Genomic DNA, 21,231 nt, shown 5'->3' on the forward strand with positions numbered 1-21,231 from the left:
ATAAAATAACCAGACAAAACAAACTAGATAAACAAATTTAGATCAACCAAAAAAACAGAAACTAGAAAATACAAAAACTAAAGACATTGAAAAACAAGATAAAACCAAAGACAACTTGAAATCAGATTGACAAAACCATACAGGGAAACAAATGGATGAAACAAACTAGGTACAAAAATTGGATAAAACAACCAGACAAAACAAACATTTAACATTGTTCGTGCTATTTACCCCATGTTAAAATAACCCACTCCAAGTGTCTAATTTCTCTGATGTTTTTTTCAGCCATGCAAAAATCCTTCAATCGCTTAACAACTTATTTTCGAAGTATCCTTCATGAAGCTTTAAGGTTATGGGTTTATTCATAAACAATCAAGATTACAAAGTCTCTATAAATAAGCATTCCTCACAAAGACAAGGCCACAGATTATGTCAAAACACATTGTTATTGAGTAGCTGATAAGTGCGTTGTGTGCTATAACTGAAGGCTTTCTTTTCCTGTATATTTTGTATTAAGCAAAAGCAGGTGGTTGCTGGTTAGAGACAGTAGCTTAAGCTGAAATCCTCTTAGACCTTATGGAAAAACAGTAGCTGACTTGTCTTCAAAACCGACAGTGCGTGGAAGATATTCGAAACTATGCAAAATCATATATAATGCATTTGTCATCCTGATTGGTGAATCAAACATTTCTCTTCTCATGTGGTCACCATGACCATGATAATGACTTTCATACACATTTTGTGGGGAGTCGCATTCACTAAACAGTGTGACAGGGTCCAGCACATGACATAGAAGTTCTCTCCTATGTGTGTGTGCAGCAGTTCAGTGCATTAGTAAGGGAATTCAGTGTGTGACCTGCATCAAGTGAGCTGGTTTTAATTTTCCTTTTAAAGACAATGACTGCAATACATTATTGTACTATTTATCCAGCTCTGCCTGCAGTCTATTACACCCCTTACAAAAACTATATGTACTGTGATACTACCCCGGTGAAAAAACCAGCATCCTTGGTCCTTGACCAGCAAAGGACCAGCTTAAACCAGCTAAGGACCATCATAAACCAGCAAAGGACCAGCTTAAACCAGCTAAGGACCAGCATAAACCAGCAAAGGACCAGCTTAAACCAGCTAAGGACCAGCATAAACCAGCAAAGGACCAGCTTAAACCAGCATCAAAACCTACCTAACCAGCATTCCAGCATCAAAACATACCTACCAGCATTTGCTGTTTTTTTCACCAGGGTAGTCAATTACCATGTTCATAACTATGTTATTTACATGGTTGTCTTTTAGGTAGTTGTTTTTTGTTTCTGCTCCCCCTATCGACCATTATGGTAATTTCAAATTCATCCATTTCTCTCCTTCGACCACCAGAAGAGGACAGCATAGACCATTTTTACATCTACATACCTCCTCCATTGCGTCTTTGCCCATATGGTAGGCTATTACACTAAGATTTTTTAATTGCATGCAACATCATTAAATGTTAATATTTAACACAACACAGCGTGTAAGAATGCTAACTGTGAATTCAAAGACGTTTAATCATTTTAGCTTTAGACAAGTACTTTTCTGATGACTCAGAGAACATCCTGTTTCACTGGAATATCTAATAAAGTTCATATTCATTAACCACTAACTAATTTCAATAAAACGATTTAGGAATTTGTGCTGGTTGTACTTATGGAGATAAAACAGCAGCGGATTGGGAATTATTAACAGGAACAGGCAGTCTCACTTCTTTCCGCGAATCGGTTCTTTTGGACAGTTTCAAAGAACCGGTTCGGGAAGGAAAAAAAAACAAACATTCGGCGAACATTTGACGTTCTGACGCAATTACGTCTTTACGTCTCAGCCTTACATGCTGTAAAATATTCCAAAGCCTTACGTTTTTGTAGAGAAGCTTGTTGTAATTTAACATGTCTCCGCTCATAAAAACATAGTCATTTAGGTTATGCGTATATTATAAAACTGTCATACAGTCGTCGTTAACACATTTCATTTGACTACTAATTTTTGACTGGCTATTAATGTAATTCCTCGCGCTTAAAGTAAAATAGGTCAATTAAGTAAGCACGATTTTTAATTTGAGAACAGCGTGGACCGATTCTTCAAACCTGGTTCGGACCGGTTTTGTGAACCGCTTCAAGTGATTCATTAAAAAGATTCGTTTTAAAGGAACCACACTTTCACATCGCGGGATTTTCTGCATATTATGGAAACTCCCACTCCACGAAAGGGATTTTACATGATGCCATGAGGTGAAAAGACAAAGCTGCATTTATCCACCGACACAGCTGTAAGAAATTCCCACATAAGCAAGACCATTATCCTTCCTGGTAAGAAAAACGAACATTTTAAATTTTGTCTTGTGTATTTTGGATCGTATTTGGGGTATTTTTTATCTTTAGCTTCTCAAAGTAACGTTAAGGAAGTATTCGTTTAATTCGGTTAAATTTTCCTGTGAGATTAATGAAAACATACCAGTTTTGTATTACATAAGAATTAATTGTAGGCTATTCATGAGCCAATATATTGTTAACTTCCGGTATTGATGAAAGCGTGGCTCGTGTGTGCTTTGTTGTTTTTAATGGACAGTCCTGGATACCCGCAGTTAAACATGACTGGAATCGGCTTTCTGAAGATTACTTTTATCGGAACCGCGTTTTCTCTTCTGGCGGCTCTGTTTGGACTGGTTGATTCAGTCGGGGGTCTGATGTACCCTCAAGGATCCGAGTGGGCAGACGACAGCTGGATAGAGAAGCATCCCATTATGGCTCCATCACAGACTGGTGCTGCTGCCAACAACATCAAGCGCAATGGATCGAGATGATCTTCTCCATTGTCATCGGTGGCGAGACTTTAATTGCACTAGGAGAAATAATCGGGGTATTAATGTTACTGACCTACTAAAACCTACTGTGGAATTATTTCCTCTATCACACTACTGTGAGCTGTGTGAGAAATTCAACAGTGGCTAGACCAGTGCCTAGTGGTTTTACAGCCATTTCCTTTGTTATTCAGGGTTCTGCAAAGAACTTGTGACTTTATATGAAAAAGAGCTGGTGAGAGTATCCAACAGATTCTTCGGGAATCACAAAAGTGCTTTGTGAATACGGTGGACTGCCATAAATGTTTTTTGTAATGTTTGTTTTTTTTTTTATTATGTTGTTCATATGAAGACAAAGACTGTGTAACATACATTTACTGTGTTCACCATGCAAAACTGTGGCATTAGGGAGCAAAACTTGCACTTTTCTCCCTATGATTTTAAAAAAGTCTCTGCATTTGATCCAAAGTATAGCAAAAGCAATAGTACAGTGAAATATTTTACTATGTAACATAACTGTTTTTTACTTGAATATATTTTAGAATGTTTTTATTCCTGCGATTTCGAAGCTGAATGTTTAGCATCATCACTCCAGTCACACAATCCTTTTAGAAATTGTTCTAATATTCTGATAATAAAACATTATTATTATGTTAAAAACAGCTGAGTGGATTTTTTCAGGTTTCTTTGATGAATAGAAAGTTCAGAAGACGGCATTTATCTGAAATAGAAATATTTTGGAAAAGTCTTTTGATCAATTCCAGACATCTTTGCTAAATTAAACTATTAATTTCTACCATTTAATTCCTTGATGATACTGACTCCAAGCTTTTGAATGGTAGTGTATAATATTACAAAATGATCTTTGAATCTTTTTACTTATCAAAGAATCATGAAAGAAGTGTACTCAGCTGTTTTAAATACTGATAATAATAATTGTTTCAACAAATCAGGATTATTAGAATGATTTCTGAAGGATCACATGATACTGAAGACTGATGTAATGATGCTGGAAATATAGCTTTGATAGAGGAATATAAATTTTAAAATATATTCAAATAGAAAACAGTTATTTTAAATAGTACAAATATTTACGGTTACTGTTTTTGCTACTTTGGATCAAATAAATGCAGGTTTGGTGAGCAGAAGAGACTTCTTTAAAAACATTAAATATCTTACTGTTCAAAAACATTTGACTGGTAGTGTATATTAAAAATGAGATAATCTCAAGAACGTCTAAGTGCACTCAAATGTGTTATTTTGCTACACCATGAATAACACTATCTGTGTATTAAAAAAATGTATTAAGTTACCACTTGTAGTACACTTAAACCCAGTAGTGTATGAAAGATGAGTTCAAGACTACTACAAGTACTTAAGGTTATCTTATGAAAGTGCACTTGTTTTTTCACATGGGTGGTTTGAAAGATATTAGCCAGACAAAAGCTATGTGCTAAAACTCACTGTTCTATATTAAACTGAACAACAATATATACAGTAAAACTATACATCACAAAAACAGCCTGCTTTTACGCACTAAAAGTTTGCTAACGTTTTCTCGTTTTTAATTAGGAAGATTTCCATTTGCCAAGCTTCTGTTTGGCGTAACTTCTTTTTGTTCAATTTTCAATTTTTTTTTTCGTTTGAGAGTGTTTTGTGACCATACTTGTTTTAAAACAAGACAAAATGGCAGGTGAAACTCTTTCATAGGGGTGTGTTTGTCTCAAAACAAAACTGATCAGATGAAAAACAAGTGAGTGTGATAAAAGATGGTTTAGTGATTAGGTAAAATATTAGTGTTAGTTAGGTAAAATGTTGCTTACGGCCCTGATTTTCCATGGAAATCCACTCCTTTTAATCGAGAGGCATGTCTTTGCAAAGCTGATGTCGCATATTGGCAGCTTTGAAAAGAACCCTGACGTAGATTATTGTTATTGAGCAATATGATCTAGCCAAGCCTTTCCGTAAAAGTCACTGCCTCGCTTCCTCATCAGAGAAGAAAGTCTTTTTTTTATGGAAATGGCTGTTTTTAGCTTTTCCTTGTATTTGAATCACACAAACGTAGTGAGAGGTTATCCATACAATGTTGGATTTGTCATCAATTCTAGTTTTTCAATATTTTGTCAGCATGTTCCCCTTAATCTAGTCACTTTTAGGTCACAAAAGCTGAGTCATTGCATCAGGATGAGATAAAGAACATCCTGTTCCTGTGATAACTCCCCCAACCAAGATTTTTGACTATGTGTAGTTATAAAAATGTAATGCGAGCATCATATTTGTGTATTTGCTCATTTAAGATACCGGGAAAAATATTGTTATCACTTAATACCCTTAAAACGTCACATTAATATACAGAAAATATCGCTTGTGAGGTGATGTGACAACTCTGGCTCCATGGAACCAGATTTCTGGAACCAATTTCTATTACTCAAAAGGTTCCTTATAGTGAAAAAAGGTAGATTTGTATTCCACGTCAAGAAAAAAATGTTCTTTTAAGAACTGTTCACTGAAAGGTTCTGTGCTCAAAATGCTGCTTCTATGGCATCAGTGCTTAACGTCCTTTTGGAACAGTTATTTTTAAGAGTGTGCAGGGCATATATTTCTGCATGGGAATGCTAACAGACAGCTTTCACCAGGTATTAGACTTCCGTGTTTGTAATGTAGACTTGCATATTAGTTATGCCTGTAGGATATTTGGAGCAACAGCGCTCTCTCATGGATAAGACTTGAACAGAAGTACGCACACACACACAATTCAGTATAAACTTCTCTGAAACTTCAGTGTTTGTACTTAAACTCCATGTTACTCTCCTTTCTTTGTGTATGTAGCATTTAGCAACAACAAAGAATCCAATTGCTTGTAATTGTCATGGAGAAACTTTGAACGTCCACCCTGACAGGAAGATGTGGCTAAGAATAGTGCGTGATTTTCCACCCACCGTCACAGATAGAGTAGGAGTTCCTCTAGACGCTATTAGACAAATTAGTCTTTCCTACAGGGGCTCAGTTATTGTTATCACTTTAATATATAGCCATATACAGTAAAACAAGATGGCCTGTAAGTAGTTGTTTGGAAAAAGATAAGCTTTATTGTCTGCTCACATGGAAATTTGCCATGGCTCCACCCCGCAAGATGGAAAATTACACAATATACATATCTTTACAAAAGCAGGACAGAACTATTCATGTATACAGACGTTTACACTCTTGCAGTGGCTTCCTCTTTTGGCTTTGTACCCTGACGTTTGGAAAATATTTCATTTAAAAATGAATAAATCTGCTGAGTTAAAAAAAAAACTCAAAAAGATTATGTAATTTTATTGTAAAATAAACATGTAGCTTGTATGGGTGCAATTAAGTTAATTTATTATTACTTGCTATTAGCAGTTTTTCTATAACAAATCACATTTTGTGAGAATGTAGATTATCTAGTACATTTTCAATCTGAGTTAAAAAACAAAAAGGTTTTGAGCATGTAAAAATGATTGTCTAACTGACGTGCTTATTTCTGGAGCTGTTAAATACAATGATACACTAAATACACTGATAAACGCAACACTTTTGTTTTTGCCCCCATTTTTCATGAGCTGAACTTCTATGTACACAAAAGGCCTATTTCTCTCAAATATTGTTCACAAATCTGTCTAAATCTGTGTAAGTGAGAACTTCTCCTTTGCCAAGATAATCCATCCACCTCACAGTTGTGGCATATCAAGATGCTGATTAGACAGCTTCATTATTGCACAGATGCGCCTTAGGCACAATAAAAGGCCACTCTAAAATGTGCAGTTTTATCACACAGCACAATGCCACAGATGTTGCAAATTTTGAGGGAGCGTGCAATTGGCATGCTGACTGCAGGAATGTCCACCAGAGCTGTTGCCCGTGACTTGAATGTTCATTTCTCTACCATAAGCCGTCTCCAAAGGCGTTTCAGAGAATTTGGCAGTACATCCAATTGGCGTCACAACCGCAGACCACGTGTAACCACACCAGCCCAGGACCTCCACATCCAGCATCTTCACCTCCAAGATCGTCTAAGACCAGCCACCCGGACAGCTGCTGCAACAATCGGTTTGCATAACCAAAGAATTTCTTGCACAAACTGTCAGAAACCATCTCAGGGAAGCTCATCTGCATGCTCGTCCTCATCGGGGTCTCGACCTGACTGCAGTTCATCGTCGTAACCAACTTGAGTGGGCAAATGCTCACATTCGATGGCGTCTGGCACTTTGGAGAGGTGTTCTCTTCACTGATGTATCCCGGTTTTTACTGTACAGGGTAGATGGCAGACAGTGTGTATGGTGTCGTGTGGGTGAGCGGTTTGTTGATGTCAACGTTGTGGATCGAGTGGCCCATGGTGGCGGTGGGGTTATGGTATGGGCAGGCATATGTTATGGACAACGAACACAGGTGCATTTTATTGATTGCATTTTGAATGCACAGAGATACTGTGACGAGATACTGAGGCCCATTGTTGTGTCATTCATCCAGGACCATCACCTCATGTTGCAGCATGATAATGCACGGCCCCATGTTGCAAGGATCTGTACACAATTCCTGGAAGCTGAAAACATCCCAGTTCTTGCATGGCCAGCAGACTCACCGGACATGTCACCCATTGAGCATGTTTGGGATGCTCTGGATCAGCGTATACGACAGCATGTTCCAGTTCCTGCAAATATCCAACAGCTTCGCACAGCCATTGAAGAGGAGTGGACCAACAATTCACAGGCCACAATCAACAACCTGATCAACTCTATGCGAAGGAGATGTGTTGCACTGCATGAAGCAATTGTTTTGTGGCCAGCCCAAGGCACACCTGTGCAATAATCATGCTGTCCAAAGTGCCAGACGCCATCGAATGTGAGCATTTGCCCACTCAAGTCGGTTACGACAATGAACTGCAGTCAGGTCAAGACCCAGATGAGGACGACGAGCATGCAGATGAGCTTCCCTGAGACGGTTTCTGACAGTTCGTGCAGAAATTCTTTGGTTATGCAAACCAATTGTTGCAGCAGCTGTCTGGGTGGCTGGTCTTTTGGATGATCTTGGAGGTGAAGATGCTGGATGTGGAGGTCCTGGGCTGGTGTGGTTACACGTGGTCTGCGGTTGTGAGGCCGGTTGGATGTACTGCCAAATTCTCTGAAACGCCTTTGGAGACGGCTTATGGTAGAGAAATGAACATTCAATTCACGGGCAGCAGCTCTGGTGGACATTCCTGCAGTCAGCATGCCAACTGCACGCTCCCTCAAAACTTGCAACATCTGTGGCATTTTGCTCTGTGATAAAACTAAACATTTTAGAGTGGCCTTTTATTGTGGCCAGCCTAAGGCACACTTGTGCAATAATCAAGCTGTCTAATCAGCATCTTGATATGCCACACCTGTGAGGTGAATGGAATATCTCAGCAAAGGAGAAGTGCCCACTAACACAGATTTAGACAGATTTGTGAACAATATTTGAGAGAAACAGGCCTTTTGTATACATAGAAAAAGTCTTAGATCTTTGAGTCCAGCTCCTGAACAAAAACAAAAGTGTTGCATTTATAATTTTGGTCAGTGTAGTTTGGATGTTCAGAATTTCTGATAAATGAGGCAGAAATATTTTAAATGCTGACATTTGCCTAAATTTTTATAGACTTTATAGGTTCTGAATGCAAATATTTGGCTCACGTGCCCTTTTTCCCTATTTATCTCTGCGCTTCCTGGAATTGCACAAGGTTCTGCCACATTGCATACAAATAAATACTTTATTCTCTTTACAAAAAAAAGCATATTTAGGTTAAGTAAATTAGATAATTTATTTTACCATTATTATTCATGTATAGCTGAGGTCAAAAGTTTACATACAACTTTCAGAATCTGCAAAATGTTAATTATTTTATTAAAATAAGAAGGATCATGCAAAATGCATGTTATTTTTTATTTAGTACTGACCTGAATAAGATATTATAAAATATCTTTATTATATAAATTTCACATAAAAGATGTTTACATATAGTCCACAAGAGAAAATAATAGTTGAATTTATAAAAATGACCCTGTTCAAAAGTTTAGATACACTTGATTCTTAATACTGTGTTGTTACCTGAATGATCCACTGCTGGTCCCACAAATTCTTTGGTTTTTCAGCAGTTTTATGTATTTGAACCCTTTCCAACAATGACTGTATGATTTTGAGATCCATCTTTTGACATTGAGGACAACTGAGGGACTCATATGCAGCTATTATAGAAGGTTCAAACACTCACTGATGCTCCAGAAGGAAAAACAATGCATTAAGAGCCAGGGGGTGAAAACTTTTGAACAGAATGAAGTTGTGTGCAAAAAAAATTGTGGGACCTGAAGGATTTTTTTTTTTGAAGAACAGCAAGCAGTTTAATGGTTCAGGACATACAAGGGACTCATGAACAACTATTACTAACCAAAAAAAAAAAGAAAAGCTGTGGATCATTCAGGTAACAACACAGTACAGTCATAAGAATCAACTGTATGTAAACTTTTGAACAGGGTTATTTTTATAAATTCAGTTATTATTTTTATGTGGACTATATGTGAACATCTCTTTTGTGAAATATCTTATTCAGGTCAGTGCTAAATAAAAAATAACATGCATTTTGTATGAAAACCCTCTTATTTTGGTAAAATAATCAAAATTTTGCAAATTCTGTGTAAACTTTTGACCTCAGCTGTAGTTATTATAATAGCTATTATTTATTTTATTATTTTTATTTAATTTAACATGAATAAAAATGAAGCTGTAGTCAGATTTAAACACCCCCTCCCTCCCAAAAATCTTACTCCGCAAATAGTACAACCCATTAAACAGTCTGTAACTCTATCGCTCACAGTCTCATTTTCCTTTTTGTGACATTAAATATGCTGTCTAAAGTGTATTCGCCTCAACACCCACTGACTTTCACAATTCTGAAAGCCAATCTATACATCTCATTCCTCTTTTCTCTATTTAGTTTAGTGGTTCAGAGTTATATGATGTTCTCCCTTTCAACCCAGTCATTCCCCAGCGGAGCCAAATGCTGATATAGCGGCGACATACTAATGTTGTCTCGTCTCTCAATCGTCTCCTCATTTAGTGAGACCAGCATAACCGCACACTGGTCACTGATCCGCATCTAAGGACCTCACCGATGGAAGACATCTCAGCCCTCATGCAGCTCAGGGCCACATGACTGCTGGCTGAGGGGAGGGGATGCTAGTCCACAGCAGGGAGTGGGCCTGCATTCCTGATGCCAGAGAGCATACTTGGCATTCCTGGCTTCTCCTAGTCGCTCTCAATGAGCCATTTGACTGGCGCTGAGGATTTTTTCCCCCCAGAGTGGCAGAGTCAGCCTCTGACGGATGAGCGTTGCTGCTCGGGAGAATAGGAGACCATTCATGCCATACTGGGACTAGAATGATGCCATTGAAATGTAGCATGCACCATGGAAAATCTTGAAAAGTGCTATGACTCGATTCAATGTGATTTAGGTTGTTTTTGGATGGTCACAGTCAAATAAGTAATAAAATATTGCAGAAACATATAGAAACACTAACAAAATAGCGAATATAATATTCTTACCCTTACGAAAATTACCCTTGGTTTCAGTACAAATAAAACTAAAAAATCATGGTTACTATCTGACTTTTTTTTCCATAAGAATGGGTGCTGCAATTTGTAAATTTTATGGGCGTGGCTTCCGGTCTCATCTGCATCCAGCTATTTTTATCTGTTCAAAACAGCTCATTTTGCTGCTTGATATTGCAAATTGGTTTGTCTTCCCATATTATTTTAATGTATTATCTTAATTATGAGCACACTGGTTTGTAGTGCAAAGGGTTTTACCGTTTACTGCACGTTTTTATTCTTCTTCTTATTCCCCTATAGCGGCTTATGAATCCATGTTAAAGAATGCGGTGGATAGTTAAACCATGGTAGCCACTAATTATCCGTGGTTTTACTACACTAACCATAGTTTAGTCAGAATTTGTAGTAAAACTGTTGTTATACAAATGATAATCAATACACAAGAACTACACTTTTAGTATAACAAAACCATGGATAATTTTCATAAGAGTATGTATGTAGCAAAAATATATTATTCTGTATTTGGGTGAGATCAATTTTCTACTAAATGTTTTTTTTTCTCATATCTGTCACTCAGTATGAGCCAGCCTTGTCAGATACAAAAGTTACATCAAGTATGTTTTGTACACTACCAGTCAAAAGTTTTTGAACTGTAAGATTTGTAATGTTTTTTAAAGAAGTCTCTTTTGCGCCCCAAGCCTGCATTTATTTAATCCAAAATACAGCAAAAGCAGTAATATTGTGAAATATTTTCACTATTTAAAATAACTGCTTTCGATTTGAATATCTTGTAAAATGTAGTTTATTCCTGATCAAATCAAATGTAAACTAAATGTTTTTTGAGCAGCAAATCAGAATATTAGAATGATTTCTGAAGGCTCATGTGACTGGAGTAACGATGCTAAAAATTCAGCTTTAAAATCACATAAATTACGTTTTAAAATATATTCAAATAGAAAACAGTTATATCAAATGTTGTTTCTTTACTCTGGATCAAACAAATGCAGGTTTGAAGAGACTTATTTTAAAAAAACAAACATTAAAAATCTTAAAACTTTTGACTGGTGGTGTAAATACTAAGAAATCTCACCTTCACTGAAAATGCTGGTATTAATATTGTGTCATTTTATTACATTTCTCTATATTTATGTGACCACAAAACCAGTCATAAGTAGCATGGGTATATTTGCAGCAATAGCCAAAAATACACTGTATGGGTCACAATTATCGATTTTTCTTTTATGCCAAAAATCATTAGGATGTTAAGTAAAAATCATGTTCCATGAAGATATTTTGTAAATTTCCTACCATAAATATATCAAACATAGTTTTTGATTAAAATATGCATAAGAACTTAATTTGGACAACTTTAGAGGGGATTTTCTTAATATTTAGATTTTTTTTGCACCCTCAGAAGTTGTATCTCAGCCAAATATTATCCTATCCTAACAACCCATATATCATTGCAAAGCTATTTTATTCATCTTTCAAATTATGCATGACTGGTTTTGTGGTCCAGGGTCACATTTTTAAAAGCCTCACCCTGTGAGGACACAGTAGCCGTGTATTCTATTCTATACCTTGGAATACCACGGTACCATGCCATATATACAAATGTACCATCGGATACAATCCTGTACCATGATGCCCCCACAGCGCTTTTTTCCTCAGCATCTTGTACTGTAGGTACAGTACATATCTATCAACGCTGTCATTTCCATGTGCCACATTTAGCAGCGCTCGTTCTCCGTGCTTTAAACAGCCCCGTTTCCCGTTACGCTCAATTGTAGGCAGAGCTCAGGCGTATGGTGCTGAAACCGAGGCTGTAACGTCATGCTCGACTCTAAACCTCACCCACCCTCCCAGAGGCGAGCAGCTCTTTCACAGGCACAGGCGCAGACGGACTGACTGGCTGGAGCTGTAGCCGATTGCTGTAAGTATCGCATTTGCGCGAGATTCTATGGCATTACAGTCGCAACGGCGTGGGTATTGCGCGGGAACTGTGAGGGGATTATGATGTCACGGTTTGATTGATACATTGTAGCGGCGGAACGGCGGAATGTTACAGTGTTGCAAAGCAGACCGGCACAAGGGTTTGCGGAAGAGCAGCTCAGATGTCTAGAATATGGCGGAGCTGGAGTGAAACAATTCAACAATTTACCAGACTCGGCTTTATGGCGAGAATGGTCGGTGGCAACTTTCTGTAGAAGCGATGGAGGTTTGCGGTGTTGTATTGCGTGAAGAATGGCGTTTTTTGTTGTCTCATGCCCACGGCGCTGTGGAAGTTATAGCGGAAATGGAAAAGTTGTACGAATGAGTAGTTTAACGAAGCACAGATTATCGGCTTCCAGTCATTAAAGCGACATTTTTCGACATGGTTTACGTAAAGAGACACAAACGGAGTGTCAGGCGTTGTGATAAAAGGCACATTTAGCGCTTCTAATGCAGTCTTTCCTTCTAGATTTGACTGATTACCGGCCCCGCCTAGTTCTGTTCTGTTCCTCAGTCGAGGGAGATGACTAGTTCATTCAAGAAGAATTGGAGAAAATGAGACTCGGTTTTCTTTCACGGTGGAGTGACTGTCAGATCACGTAGGAATACTTTGCACTCGTGCTTTTTAGGGCTAAGGAAAGAATTATTTGAAATAAAAACTCATCTTGCATTCCACTTCATAGACCAGAAGACATCACAGGGCCCTTATAGACTTCTAGTTGGATGTGACATTTTGAATATCGTCTTCTGAGAAGGGATATGAGGGTGAAGTCTCTCAAAGAGGTTGTTAAAGAAGATCCTGTTGCTTCTCCATGCATTTTTAATGGCTTGGTCTTTAATGATGGGGCTCTTGTCAAATTATAACAGCCTTTCTGCAAAGGTATCTTTACACAGGCTGCTCTGAGGTAAAGAAATGCCATGTCGCATAAATAACTACTGAAATATGCCAGATTCCCTCCTAAGCACATAGTATTTGCATCTGATGCTGCTCTGCTTGTGTGTGAATGAAATGCAGCATCAGTGCAGCCTTAAGGTGCGGTCACATTTATTGCTTGGCAATATTCATGGATGAAATCTGGTCATTTCAATGGGAATTGGGAGTTTTGTGTGAGGGTGAGAAGTTTCCTATGCAGATTTCACTCGCGTTTAAGTTGATCACACAAATTGCCCGCACTTGCCAACAGAAAACTGCTTGGTTTGTCACTGACTTAAATGTGAGATGTGCTTCGTACATTGCTATGAGATTGACAATAGTCGTTTTTTTGGCTGAAAATTTCGCCAGTGTGACTGCACATTTAAGTATATATTATAGATGAATGTTTTCATAGTTTGTAATATTTATAATTTCACATTATATGTGACCCAGGACCACAAAATCAGTCATAAGGGTCATTTTTTGGAAATTGAGATTTATACATCATCTAAAAGCTTTATTACTTTATCTAAATAAGCTTTCCACTGAAGTATGGTTTGTTAGGATAGGACAGTATTTGGCTGAAATACAACTATTTGAAAATCTGGAATCTGAGGGTGCAAAAAAATCAAAATATTGAGAAAATCACCTTTAAAGTTTTTCGCAATGCATATTACCAATCAAAAATTAAGTCTCTTCTTCATCTTCATGAAACATGATCTTTACCTAATATCCTAATGATTTTTGGCATAAAAGAAAAATGTATAATTTGCCCCCTACAATGTATTTTTCCCATTTTGTGGGTCACATATCTCTGTATTCATAATTTTGCAGCGTTATTTTTATTTTAATTCATTAAAACACCCTCTGCATTGTATAAATCAACCTTTTGTGGTATACATGCAGCTTCTGTGCTGTATTTCCAATGTGTAACATTTTAAAACTCCACGTAGGTTTTGTGAAATTTGTATAGGTTTATATTTGCTGCAAAATTTATGACAAATTATGCAACCAGCAACCAAGTGAATGCCATTTCCTGTTTTTGAGGGGGTCTTGAGCAAACACTTGTCATTCCCAATCACGGAAAAGTAGGCAGCAATATATCTGTCACTGCCAAAGGCAGATAAGTGTATGGCACCCTTACATTTCCTGTGTCAAAACTGTTTTGTCAGACCACTTTGCAACTTGGTGTGAAATATGAGTTCATGCAGTAATAGCTTCGTTGTTGCTACTTTTTTGTCCTGTTTACTTATGTCATCAAGTTTGTGTTATAAAAACAATTACGTACATGTCCAAATTCTCAAATTGAGATAACAAGCTTGTTACCATAGTAGTACTTAGCACATATCTTTTTTTGAAGAGTGGTGGGTCGGGACGACCTCACCCTATTGGGGCCTGACCCCGATCCTGTCCCTCCTAGAGCAAGAGGAAGGAAATCCCCGTGATAGTGTGTCCTCTTGGGCACAGAGGAATGCCGGTCTGTAGGCTCTGTTGAAAATAACAAAATGAAGAGATGTGGACTTCCTTTCAAAGAAGGCCGCCCACCGTTTTGAACACCCTTTAAAAATCTGGGTTGGGTCCTGGAAGAAACATCTATATTTAGAGCCACATCAGCCTTGATGTGTCGATTTCAGGTATCGCTTTCGTGTAGCTCCTAGTTGTTTTGTTTAATTATAGTCGATGATTGTCGCGGTTGACAGTGTGGTTCTTGCGTTGAGCTGTATCAGAACTTCCCAGCAGCGTTCTTGTGGGAGTCAAACCGTATGCAAACAAACACAGGGTCTGTCAGGGAAGCAAATATCTCTTTGACTTTGTAAATGGCAGTTCTAATACAGCTGTCGGGACTGATTCCTCTGGAGGGCCGTGTCTGAATAACCAGCCTGCTAGTCTGAATTATGCTCGGTGTTCATCTAACGTCACTGTATTATGGGTCTGTAATTGGTTGATGTATATATTTGGGTTTTTCAATTTCAGATTCTTACATTTTACCTCATGAGCTCTTGATATTGAATATTTGAATTTTGAGAACAGCTACGACGTTAGTAAGCGCTGTGGTTTCCCACCAAGCCTTTGACATTTGACTAGGAAACAGAATAGCGTTTTGAAGCCAGTGGGTAATGAGATGACAAAACATTAACTGCCAGCTGTCGGTAACTGTTTGAGACTTTTAGAGGAACCAACTGAGCAGAAAGGAAAGGAGATGCTCTGGAGAGGAAGAGCATGACAGTGCGGGAAAAGAAGGCTGTTGGCGTCCCTCAGCAAATTGGACCACTTCCTCTTTAGGCCAAAGGGCCTCATGAAACCTGGTGGCCCTGTCACGCCTTCCTTCCTCCTTTTAAGTCATGTGATTTGCCGTGTGAGTGTAAAGATGCATGCTGTGGGTTTGATTCTGTAAATATACTTTGTTTTTAGCAGATATCAACTGTAAGAAGTCGGAATTGGCTCTCAAGTTGTTTCCAAGGGTTACTGAGCTAATGTGGTGTGGCTCAGCTCGACGCTCACGTTTTCTGTCGCTAATCCCAAAGCAATTCCTCCATCTATTCCCACACATCATTGTCCTCATTTAAGCATGTAAGCCATGACTGATGGCTGTGGCAGCTACTTGCAAGATTGGGGCCTTTTCTGATACTGTGGTCCAGAAATAGACATTAGAATGATGCTCATGATCTGACTGAAGTTTAGATATTGGTTGTTGTATCAGTTTAGAAAAAGAGCTGCTTGCCTCTGAAAACAGTAAAAACATTAATAACGTTATGAGACTTCTATTTCAAATACATACTGTTTTTCCATCAAAGAATCATTATTCTACAAGAATATTAGAGAAGTTCACTTCCAGAGCAAAAATTTACAGATAGATACACTTCCTTGTCATCCATGTTCATGTCTTTCTTTCTTTAGTCGTAAAGAAATTGTTTTTTGATTAAAACATTTTAGGATTTCTCTCCATATAGTGGACTTCTATGGTGCCCCTGAGTTTGAATTTCCAAAATTTCTGAGAAAATAAGCAATTGTTTTGCTAGATAAGACCCTTCTTCCTCAGCTGGGATTGTTTAGAGGCCTTTAAACTGCATTTTGGAAGTTCAAACTCGAGGGCACCATAGAAGTCCACTATATGAAGAGAAATCCTAAAATGTTTTCCTCAGAAAACATTATTTCTTTACAACTGAAGAAACAAATACATGAATATCTTGGATGACAAGGGGGTGAGTAAATTATCTGTAAATTTTTGTTCTGGAAGTGAACTTCTCCTTTAAGCAGCGCAATAATGTGACACTGAAGACTTGAGTAATTGCTTCTGAAAATCACAGGAAGAAATTCAATTTTAAATTGTAATAATATTTCACAATATTACTGTTAATTAAAAGCAGCAGTGTAAGAAACGTCTCACAAAAAAACATTTAAAAGTATTAGTGATCCCAAACTTTTGAACAAGAGAGTGTTATATTTAAAGGCTTTTTAAGGGCTGGATGAAATTGGTAAAGAAAATCTAGATATTTTTCAGCCATATTAAATATGATTTTATTTATGTATTTGTTTCTGAAATCAACCAAACTGCTGATAAAAAGTAAAAATCTTGTTTACAGGAGAGTTGTGAGCATTGCAATGTATAGTTTGGGGAAAAAAACCCCTCACTGAGCTGATTCCCACCTTTGGTGGCATTTTTTTTAGGATTGTGGTTTATATTTGAGATGTTATTAATATATTACCTAATATGAACAAACAATGAACTATACATTTATTACAGTATTTATTAATCTTTGTTAATGTTAGTTAATGAAAATGCAGTCCGTCATTGTTTGTTCATGTAAATTCACAGTGCATTAACAAGCACAACTTTTCATTTTAATAATGCATTAAATGTTGAAATTAATATTAACTAACATCAATAAATGCTGTGGAAGTATTGTTCATTCTTAGTTTATGTTAACTAATGGACCTTACTGTAAAGTATTACCAAATGTCTTTATTTCAGTATTGACGCAAGGCCAGAAACCAGCCTAAAAAAATAGAAATGGGGAAAAAGCATATTAAGATCATCCAGATGTTCACAATGTGTTTTTTTATTTTTTATTTTTGGCTAATAAATATTAGATCTACTACCCAGCCTTTATGATGACAGCTTCAATTAGGCTGAGATCTGATTTAGAAATGCACAGTGCATTGAGCAACAAGTTCATGAAGCGGCATTGCTCATTTGTCTGCAGAGAATTATGTGTGTGTAAACGCATCCCTGGGGTCTATATGCTGTAGTCAGTCAGACGTCAGATGCCCTGCCATGTGTTGACATTTGACACTAGAGGTTGGGCTGAGTTCTCATTGATCTCATCTCCCGTTGCTCCTTTTCCTTCCATAATCTGCCTCCCGACTTGTTGTTTTCCAGTCTCTAAGCAGCTTACTGGTTCTAGCAATAGAAATCGTGCTATTGCCTTAGACTTAGTGACATTGTTTTGACAAGGGATGTTTGACACCCCTGCCCTTTGAGCCAGTGTTCGTAATTGTTCTGGGCATCAGTTGCCTTGTAGTTTAGTGTAACTAGATCAGAAGTGGGGTGAAAATTCTACCTCGATGTAAATGCAGAAAAAGTTCACAGTTAGTCACACAAACCTGTATGGCTTTTTTATTTTTTATTTTTTTCTAGTACTGGGCGGTTTGACTTTTTAAGGATTCATAGTTTATCATGGTCCTTCCGCTTTATATGATTCAGAGTGTATGAAACAGTTGCAGAACCTCTGCGTTGTAATCACTATCTAAACAAGCATGCTACATATGTAAATTAGGTTGGGTAATTTTAAAATTTGAAGCAAAAACTGAATGGTCTTACCTTAGCCGTGTGAAATTATGCTGTGTAAAACATATCTGCATGAAACATGCAGCAGACAGGCTGAATGAGACACAAATTCGTTGTCTGCCAGCAGGTGGCGCTTGAGGAGCAGTTGTTGCCTATGTAAACAAACAGCTCTGCGTTTAAATGCTGTATGCATTATGGCGGTAAGATGACCATCAAATACCAACTGAACTTTTCTGAGGACGGTCAGCCCCTCGGAGATACATTCATGTAAACCCCCAATGCAGTATTTAGGATTTTCTTTCAATATTTCACGTATAGTGAACAACGAGTTTGCTCTGCCTGCTACAGTATTTTCTCCTCTGTTCATCTTCAGAGTCTCTGGCTTCTGTTAACAGTCGTTTACAGTTGATTTGTTTACCCAGCTAATTAGTTGTGTCTTAGTAATAGTTCCCTAACCATTAGACAGAACTGTATGTAGTTAACAGGCATTTCCTTTTAAATTCACAACGCTGTTTACAATGCTTACCTACTTGTGCAGCTTTTGTGTACGTAATTCAAAGCGGGTTACCGTTTGAAATGGTATTTGTCCAGCACTACATTCTTCCATAAAACGTCCAGGAAATGTTTTGCAGAATTTTCACTTTTCTTTGGCAAATAATGAAAGTGAATGGTGACCAAAACCAGGGTTTTCACAACAAAACCTGCCCAATTGCTACTCAAAACTAGCCCAATCGCGTTTCGAGGGGGGGTCCCTGTTAAAAATCGCTTTCTGGGGGATAAAATACACGTTTTTTGTCAGGTGTCCCTTGGTAGATTCACATTTCAGGGGCTAAATATGACAATATTACAGTTCTTTTAAGAATGGTTTATCAAAAGGTTCTTTTGGGGAACCAAAAATTGTTCTTTTTTTAGAACCTACACTATCAGTAAAAAGTCTTTGACCAGTAATATTTTAATTTATTTATTTATTTTAAAGAAGTCTCTTCAGCTCACCAAGCCTGTGTTTATTTGATATAAAGTACAGGAAAAACGGTAACATTTAAAAAATATTTTTACTGTTTAAAATAACTTTTTTCTATTTGAATGTGTTTTAAAATGTCATTTATTCCTGTGATTTCAAGGCTGAATTTTTAGCATCATCACTCCAGTCATATGATCTTTCAGAAATCATTCTAATATTCTGATTTGCTGCTCAAAAAACATGATATTATGTTGAAAACAGCTGAGCAAAATTTTTTCAGGTTTCTTTGATGAATAGAAAGTTCAGAAGAACAGCATTTCTCTGAAATCGAAATCTTTTGTAAATTGCTAAATAAAAGTATTAATTTCTATAATTTCTTCCCCCTTTTCTTGAACAGCAAATCAGCATATTACACTGATTTCTGAAGGATCATGTGACACTGAAGACTGGAGTAATGATGCTGAAAATTTAGATTTGGTCACAAGAATAAATTACATTTTAAAATATATTTAAATAGAAAACAGTTATTTTAAATAGTAAAACTATTTCAGAATTGTACTGTTTTTGCTGTACTTTGGATCAAATAAATGCAGGATCGGTGAGCAGAAGAGATTTCTTTTGACTGGTAGTATATATTTTTAAGAATGTATGAACTACTTTGATTGTGCTTTTTTTTTTTTTTTTTTTTTTTTTTTTAAAGCATGGTCACCATTCAGTGTTACTGTACAGATAAGAGCAATATAAAAATCCTGTCTAACATCTCTTTTTTTGGTCAGAGAAAGAGAGGAAATAGGTTTAGGAATGACACGAGGGTGAGTAAGTAGTGACAGAATTTTCATTTTCTGTTTCTGCGAACAGAAACGGACACCACACTGCTTGAGAGGATGTGAGAAAAAGAGCAAATGTTCACTTTGGTAAATCATTTTAGATGCTTTCTCAGCAGAGCCCCCACCGATTCGTCGCATCAGAAGGAAACGTTTGATTGTGAAACCATGATTGCTACTCCATGTTTGTTTTCACCCGTTCTCCTTGACAACCTGTAACCTAGGTGAGTTGATTGACTTGCAAATAACACGTTGGGATTCAACGCAGATTTTGACAGGGCTAGTTAAAACTACATCATCCATCAAATCAAAAGCCTTTTGTATCTGTTACGTGGGCTCCGGGGTCACCGAGTCTTTTCAAGTTGTTTTTTAATGCCGCCGTAGCTCAGATCAAAAGGTTTAGCATACTAGCATCAACAGTGTTGTCTCATTCATAATCATTACTCATAATAAGCCTTTTGTGTATTAGTACGTCCAAGTTCTGATGCATCATTTGACACAATTAGATTTCTTTTGAACCGGTTGAAAAACAGACAAACAGTGAGCCAGACTGCTGATAGATGCTCTGTCATTATACCTTTTATTTGCGTCTGTCTCTGATGTAAAGGCCTTGTGCTTGTTCCTTGTGAGATGATAACATGGTTTCATCCAGATTTGAGTCGAAAAAGAGCCGTGTTAAAAACACAACAAATACGGCGTTTGTTTTCAGCCCTGCTGTGGTTTGTGTTAATTACAGACAAGAGACCAGTTTATGTAGTCATTACCACTAGACTGTGTTGCTTTGACACAGATTTACTGCAGGCTATGAGTTTGCCATGCTAAATTCGCCGGAGCTTTGATAGCGAGTCCGTAGCCGGCTGCTAGCTGAGGTGCTAATAACTTTGCTGGCTGGTTATTGGCTCCATCCTGACTGCAACATCACCTTTGGCTCCGAGTTTCGCCAAGTCTGGCATATCTCTCACCTGTAGCCGTATCCGCCACAGCTCTACAGGGGTTCAATTCTGCGTGGGGATGTTTCACTTCATGGCGGATATACTTGTGGCCATTTTTATTGACTGGTTCTAAATGCCATTAAACATTCATTTATCTTGGCATAGCCAAGATGGGCACGTGACTTCCTGTTGCTGTCACTATAATATGATTCGTGAAGATCACATCTTGTAAAGAGAGATGAATATCAATATATATTATTTGTTTTAAAGCTTTAGTTCACCCAAAAATTCGATTTTACTCACTCTAAAACCATCCTAGATGTATACAACTTTCTTCTTTCAGAAGAAAAAAATTCTGAGTTATATTAAAAAATGTCCTGGCTCTTCCAAGCTTTATAATGAT

General features: G+C 37.4%; 1 protein-coding gene across 1 annotated transcript in view; it reads left to right on the forward strand.

The window, feature by feature from the left end:
* The first annotated feature begins 12,213 nt into the window (after positions 1 to 12,213).
* The window catches only part of rap1b (RAP1B, member of RAS oncogene family), a 77,052-nt gene continuing 68,034 nt past the window's right edge, over positions 12,214 to 21,231 (forward strand). The window contains exon 1 of the mRNA XM_051107365.1: positions 12,214 to 12,350. The gene's annotated coding sequence lies outside the window, so the exon portion shown is untranslated. The remainder of the gene's footprint in view (positions 12,351 to 21,231) is intronic.

This window comes from Labeo rohita, chromosome 4 (genome assembly GCF_022985175.1).
Source record: "Labeo rohita strain BAU-BD-2019 chromosome 4, IGBB_LRoh.1.0, whole genome shotgun sequence".
In the NCBI taxonomy this organism is placed as follows: Eukaryota; Metazoa; Chordata; class Actinopteri; order Cypriniformes; family Cyprinidae; genus Labeo; species Labeo rohita.